This window comes from Nannospalax galili, unplaced genomic scaffold, assembly GCF_000622305.1.
Source record: "Nannospalax galili isolate Female #2095 unplaced genomic scaffold, S.galili_v1.0 scaffold425, whole genome shotgun sequence".
Lineage (NCBI taxonomy): Eukaryota > Metazoa > Chordata > Mammalia > Rodentia > Spalacidae > Nannospalax > Nannospalax galili.
This window is the reverse complement of record NW_008352508.1, coordinates 176,159-183,718: the sequence shown is the minus strand read 5'-3', so window position 1 is coordinate 183,718 and position 7,560 is coordinate 176,159. Positions and strand designations below refer to the sequence as shown.

General features: G+C 37.7%; 1 pseudogene; it reads left to right on the top strand.

Annotated features, from left to right (window-relative positions):
* The first annotated feature begins 4,476 nt into the window (after nt 1–4,476).
* Nucleotides 4,477–4,963, top strand: LOC108491631 (annotated as a pseudogene).
* The last annotated feature ends 2,597 nt before the right edge of the window (nt 4,964–7,560 follow it).

Genomic DNA, 7,560 nt, shown 5'->3' with positions numbered 1-7,560 from the left:
GGAATGCCGATGAAGCCTCAAGACTTACATAAATCAGTGAGCTTCCTCAGGGCAGATAAAGGACAGATTTTCTCCATCAACTCAGGATGATTTTTTAGCTGTGCCCTCCAGAGGCCTTCACTGGCAGAATAATTATTTATGTGAGGAGGTAAATTATCACTTTTTAAATTTTTTTTAAATTTTGTATTCATGAATTTTGTGGTTGCATGTAAGTGCACCTATTAATGTAACACCCACAAAAGACAGAAAAAGGTGTCAGATCCCTTGAAATGGAGTGACTGAATGTGTTAAGATGCTATGTTGGGAAGGAAAAGAGGATCCTCTGCAAGAGCAGCCAGTGCTCTTAACCAATATGCCATCTCTCCACAACCAGTAAATTCTCTTTAAGCCAATTCTGAAAATGACAGGAAAATTGGAAGAGGAGATGTGTGAGCATGGAATGCCGATGAAGCCTCAAGACTTACATAAATCAGTGAGCTTCCTCAGGACAGATAAAGGACAGATTTTCTCCATCGACTCAGGATGATTTTTTAGCTGTGTCCTCCAGAGGCCTTCACTGGCAGAATAATTTTTTTGTGGATTCTAGTATGAATGGAAAACATTCCATCTTAACCTTCCTGTTAATCATTTTCCTTATTACTGGAGTCCAGAGCTGAGGAATTCTAAGTTTTACAAAATGAATTCCATTGTGACTCAAGTACATTGGGTATGGCCATAAGATCAAAATTAGATTTGTCTTATATAGCTAGTGAGAACCAAAAATATTTTTGAGATTAAAATGTATGACAATTCAATGTAAAATCATCTATAAAGAAATCTACCTCATATGTTCTTATGAAATACATTTGTAAGACTTTCGAGAATGGAAAAAGTATTTAGCTCAGGGAAATGGAAGTTTTGTTAGACAAAGAATAGTAAACAAAGATTTATGCTTAAAACCATCTGAAAACTATTTTAAAATTCGGATTTGAACCTACACTTACCTTTTTGAATAATTTAAGTAGTATTTTTTGTAAACTATTTGAAGGTCTGGTAAAATACTGCTCTGAACCCATCTGGGCCTGCAATTTTTCAGTGGGGATAGCTTAACGACAAGGAATAAAGTACGAGTTACAAAATTTATATTTTGGGAGTGTCTTGTAGTTAGGATTGTGGATACCAGAAAGGATTAATTTTTCATATTCCACTGGAGCACATTTTATCAATGGAAGAGACTTTTTAAACATTCTAGGGTAATGGTGTTCATTCTATGAACTACAATTAGCAACTTAAATTTTTACTCTGCATCCCCACTTCTGCTAATGCATTTGCTTGCCTATGCTGATACAAACTGAGTAACCTCCATCTGACTTCCAAACTCAAATACAGAAGTCTATAGAAATCCATAGAAGAGAATACTGGTGCATTCCATCTGGTCTCAGCAGTGAAGCTTCCTTGTGCAACAGAGTGTGATGAGCACAGAAGGCCACAGCTGTCTTAACTTTTAGAGAGTAGAAGACTGCATAGTGTGTTTCCGTGGATAGAACTCCTGTACTGAATCTCACCCACTCTTCGTTCAGGGACCACTGCAGAAGAGAGGGCATAAAGATTTCAAGAGCCAGGGTTGGTCCATGAACATGGGGAAACACAGGCATTCGGGCCACTGGATGTTTGATCTTGTGAAACTCTGGCAATGGTGACATGGAGCATAAGACCAAGCCAACTCATTCAGATAGGGACCCATATTGGACTGAAGGAAATGGGAGGTGGACTGGCCCTGATCTGAGAACTGTTAGCGACTAATTGCTGCTGGATGAGGGAGAGTAGACTTTCCTTAGGATTACTAAGTGGGGAGAATAGAGAAGAAATAATAAGTTCTGCCAGAACCATATTTTATGAACTTTTACAGCTTGTGAGCTAAGATTTATTCAGAAAATTGAATAATTAGCAAAACATTTAAATATATTTAATGTGCCTTATGAACTGAGAGAAATATTACTGACATTTCAATTTTTCATTGGATAATTTAATCTGTCTCCCTCTAGCTCTGTCTCTGCCTCTGTGTCTCTCTCGGATCTCATAATTTACTGTCCCATAGTGAATGGAGTGTGTTAATATGGTGGGTTTGGCAGAACTGTCTAATACTTAAGCAAGGAAGTACCCAAGTCCATTGAGTAATGAGGGACTCAGGAACATAAACTGTTTGAAAGATGAATAAGCCTTTAGTGTTCACTGTGGCCTGAGTTCATTCGAGACTATGACTAGAAGGACAATTGATATTTGTGTCCTTCCTTGCATCAGAAAATAAGACAAAACCGATATTTTTGCAAAACCCCAGCAAGTTCTTCCAAGTGAATATCTTGAAACCAATACAAGTTAAACTTGGGGACGAATAAAGAACGGATGAGATTTTTGTTCATAAACAAGAGGAATAAATAGAAATAGGGAGAGCATGAGGGAGGGTGAGATTCAGAAAGGACATGGGTTCGGGGTATATTTATACAGATGAGAATATTAATGGTTCTGTAAACTTCAAATAGTCTCCATTGTATCTAATCTACTTAAGCACAGTTCTGGAGGTTAGAATTATCTCTCAAGGAGTCAAATGAACTTCACAATCTCTGAAGGCTGGAAAGAGGAAAATTAGAATTCTCCTCTTTCCAGCCCTGAGATGCTCGCATATTCCATGCACCAAGGGCCTTTTCACTCATCTTTCACTTTTACTTCCTTTCCATCATTTCATACTATGTTCACTGTAATTTGCTCTCTTAATTACTATTAAGATTGTTTGATTACATTGGTCTCATGCAATTAATTCTTTTAATTCAGTTACATCAAGCAGATAATTCCCAAAACAAATCCCTTACCCAGTCAAAGCTCCTGAGATATTTTTTCTCATGTGAGGTAATATCATATAATTCAATGTTTAGAATATTCATGACTTCAGGCAGTAAGACATAGTTCATCCACCAATATCTTCTATTTACCTCTGTACTTCTTTCTCTTCTCATGAAGGAGAATTAAAAACTCGAGGCTGATGTATAAGACAAGGAAGGTGTTAGAAATTTTAAACTCAGACCCTCTTCACTGTTGAGGTTAACAGCCTGTGTTTTCACCTGCCCTAGGTATAAGTAAGACCATATAGATTTCAGGAAAAATTACTTGTTCCTTGCTGGTGGCCAAAGGATATGGTGAATTGAGTTTCTTATAAATAGCTACTTTCTTAACTTCCAGTATCAGTACATAGGTTTTTTATATTCTTCCAACTGGGATATGGGCTCCCTATTCTGACACAAACCTAAACCTGCAATTAAGTACAAAAGGAAGCAGAGAAAGCTGAGTGTAGAAAACTCACTTGGCCATGGGGAACTAGTCCAGGCCTGAGAGATGAGATGACACTCGCAGAGTGTTGTTTAGTTTGCTTCTCTTTTATTTGGTTTTGTGAGACAGGTTCTCTTTGTAGTCCAAGTTGGCCTGGAACCTATGATGTAGAACAGACTGGTGTTGCTCTCATAAAGATCTGCCTATCTCTGCCTCCTCTGTGCTATACTTTACTTGCTATATAGGGCATTTACTACTGGAAAATAGACACCCTGATTTTTTTTACCTTGTGAAAATCAATTTACAGTCCAAAGAAAGTTTTAGAACATATATTTGGTTTTCTTTTTTGCCCATGGGCTATTTCAGTGATTAAGAGGGATATAAATGATGAATTATTTTTATTTGTTTAAAAATCACACAATTTTTGTACTGCAGGAGAATTTGTTGAAAATACTCATTAGTAGAGCAAAGTAAGGATTTCAAGAATCAACAGTTTCAGGAGGTAAGCTGTATGTGGGGAAAAATTCCCAGAGCACTCTTAAAGTGGGAAGAACCATGGATATTTTTCTGGATACCAAGGGGATCAAGAGTCCAAGAATTGATTCCTTTGTTCACAGGTTTACAGTGAATGCTAGCTGTAAGTTTGGAGATCTGGGCTGGACAAATATGTGTTATTTGTACCCCTCTCTGGTGAAATGGTCAAAATGAAGACAGAGTTGCCTGAGTATTGGCAATTTTGGGCCTAGAGGGAAAGGTACATACACAGTGATCATAATACCCATAGACACCAGTAAAAGGAATGCAAAAAGTTCTGGGACTGTTTCAGAGGACAGCTACTGTCGTTGATAGAAATGAACAGGAACATATGTACAGGAAGTGATAAAAGTAACTCATTATCAACGGATCCTACACAGATGTTTATCTTGGCCCACGAAAAAGAACATAATTTGGGCAGGTAAATCTATGTTTTTTTTATTATTATTATTTTCATGCCTGGGGACCCCTGTGCTTATGCTGAGATTTTGGGATTAGCTGAAAACTGCTGCAGCTGTGTACTGCCTTTACTAGACCCTTATGATTTGCATGTGCCCAGTCACAGCCCACTGCTCCAGGGAGTCTTAATAGGTTGGTCACACCATGAGAAGTTGTCATTCACAGTCAAGACACAGCATCACAATGTGGGGTCCTGCTCAGCTCCTTGGACTGTTGTTCTGGTTTTCAGGTAAGGAGGTTTCTAAATTTCATTAAGTCCAGGAACTGTTAGTGCTCTATGGATTTTCAAGGAAGTCATTTGCAACATGATTAATACTGCATATTTTTTTTTATTTTCTCAAAACTCAGGTATTAGGTGTGATATACAAATGACTCAGTCTCCATCCTTGGTGTCTGCATCTGTGGGAGACAGAGTCACCATCAATTGCAAGGCCAGTCAGAAAATTGTTAGTTGGTTAGCTTGGTATCAACAGAAACCAGGGGACGCTCTTAACTCCTGATCTATGGTGCATACAATCGGGAAATGGGGATCCCATCAAGGTTCAGTGGCAGTGGTTCTGGTACAGATTTCGCTCTCACCATCAGCAGTCTGGAGCCTGAAGACATCGCCTCTTACTTCTGTCAACAAAGTTATTGTAACCCTCCCACAGTGATACAGTTAATAACTTAAACCTCACAGAGAAGCAGAAGTGTGAGGCTGGGTTTTCCCAAATGCAGCTGCTGGAGCATGTGATTGCTATGAGGCTTTTGCAGATAAACCTGTATTGGGGTAATCACTAGAAGGATTTGTTAGTATGAATCATGGAGGCTGCTCTGTATCCCAAATTTTGCTGTTCCTCTTCAGTCTAGAAAGCCCAGAGCAACAATTACCCTTCTGATTTATTAAAAGCCTTGGATGTTTACACGCAAAGTAATTAGGTTTAACATAATTGAAACTCATACTCCTATTGCCATTTTTCTTGTTTACCCTCTAGAACTTGATTGTAAGACTTTGTTACTGAAGAAAATATATACATGAGTTGTCAAACAAATATGGAGAATTCAAGAATGTACTGATATTGACTTTCGTTGTACATGAAGATGCTGTTCATGCTACCACAAAATAAAAGTAATCATCAACCATATCCAGCTGTGAATCATATGAGAACAATAACAACTGACAAGGCAAGATATTCCCATGGGTTCAATAATGGTGCAAATGATATGAGAGCATTGAAACACTTTCTTATTGGATATTAGGTCCACTTCAAAAGATGGAATTTATACTGGCATTATTATTTGGGGCAAAAATCTGTGGTTTGACAGGTCACAGATGATAGGGGAGAACTTACTGCGTACATTCTGTTGAATAAGCAAAGTGTTAAATTGATTCCTAATGACTTGTGGTGATACCCATTGATCAGTAAATCTCTCAGTTCTCATCAGAGAGGATTCTTAGTGTAGTAGGTGGCAATTAACACAAAACCCACAACTGATTTAAAATAAACACAATTTATTCTCTGAACAGAGAATAAGAGACTGTGACTATAGAGTTCTTGGTTCTAATGGGATACCTATATCACAATGACTCCTCTTGAAGATTAGATATTATCTGAGAATATTGTGAAAGCCAGAATAAGAGGATGAATGCAATGAAAGCTTATTTACTAGACATAACAAGAATGTTGAACATATGAACCCACAGAGCTTATGACAGCATTCAGAAGACATGTGCAAGTATGAGCCAGACATATACACAGCATGGAGGTGGAGATGGACAAGATGCTCCAACCCTAGCTAAGGAACGACTAGTAATTGATTAGCAGTTATCAATTCAAAAGTCAGTTTTCTTTAAGTATCTGACACAGGGTATGTTTTTGGGTCCCAGGAGATGAACCTTCACAAAGAGTGTTTGGAGAGCAGCAGACATGGGTATTATAGAGAGAAAACAAAAGTTCTTGAGACTCATTGATGCAGGAAAGAAATAACACACTAGTCTTCATGTTCTAGGAGATCACATATCAACATTGCACTTCTAACAGGACAAGAAGAGAAGAAAATTATTGAAGAAATGGAATCTCAGTGTCATCACAGTATGGACAGTAAATTATAGGAAGATATGGACAGTATTGTGGGCTTGGCTTCAGTGAGATAGAAGATCACGATGGGCAAGTGGATGTGGCTGGAGTTGATTATGATGACAATAACTAGCTTGATCCTAAGAGTGCAGATGACTGTGATAGTGATTCCGAGTCTGAAAAGGAAGAGTCTGCCGAAGAGCTGCAAGCCACCATGCACTCTAATGAAGTGAAAGATCTGAAGAGCAAAAAAGATGCAAAAACTCCAGGGGTTCGTAACTCCTAAGTACTTGGTCTTTGTATTAAAAGTAAGTCTTACTGCTGAGGCTGGAAAGATGGCTCAGCGGTTAAGAGCAGTGACTGCTTTTGCTGAGGATCTGGGTTCGACTCCCAGCACCCACATTGCGTCTATGAACCATCCATCCTTAACTCTAGTTCCAGGGGAAATCAAAGCCCTCTTCTGACCTCTGAATCAGGTGAACTCACATATATGCAGGCATTTTGCTCATACACATTAAATAAAATTGATAAAGTATATATTTTTAAAAAAAGAAAATTAAGTCTTACTGTTATAATGCACAGTGGAGGACTGTTTATAAAGAACCCATCTATGTATTATAATTTTTTAAAAGGTCCTTTTAAATAGCTACAAAAAGTGCTTCCTTTCAAATGCCTTGTGTTACACTTTTTTGCGTATGACTATAACCATTTTTGTAATGAGTAAAGAGTTGTATAAATAAGAAATAAACGCAGTGCTCGGCCTACTTCCATATTACCATTGGCAGCCCCTGACCATCATTTTATCCCTTCAGATACATTTTAGGAAGAGAGATTTATTTTGTTTGTAGTATCTCTTTCATCTTTTATCTTTTGTTTTTTCCTAGTTTTCTCTTCTAAAATGGAACATGTGACATTTTCGTGAGAAATGTTCCTTCCTGATACCTGGTTAAAATAGGACCTTTTATCATGCCTATCAATATAAATTATTGTGGGCAGAAGAACAGACCCTTGCTTTACTAATGCAGCTCTTCTCTTGTAGCCCAAAACAGCACATGAGCAAGTACATTAGCAACATTAATACTTCCTGGGATGAAGTTAAAACTGTACTTTGTTCAAAATGTTATGATCTCCAAAAGGTTTTATATGGTTTGATTATATTATATGTTAAAATTTGGTAAAATTGGCCAGTTTTCACAGAAGAAATTATTTC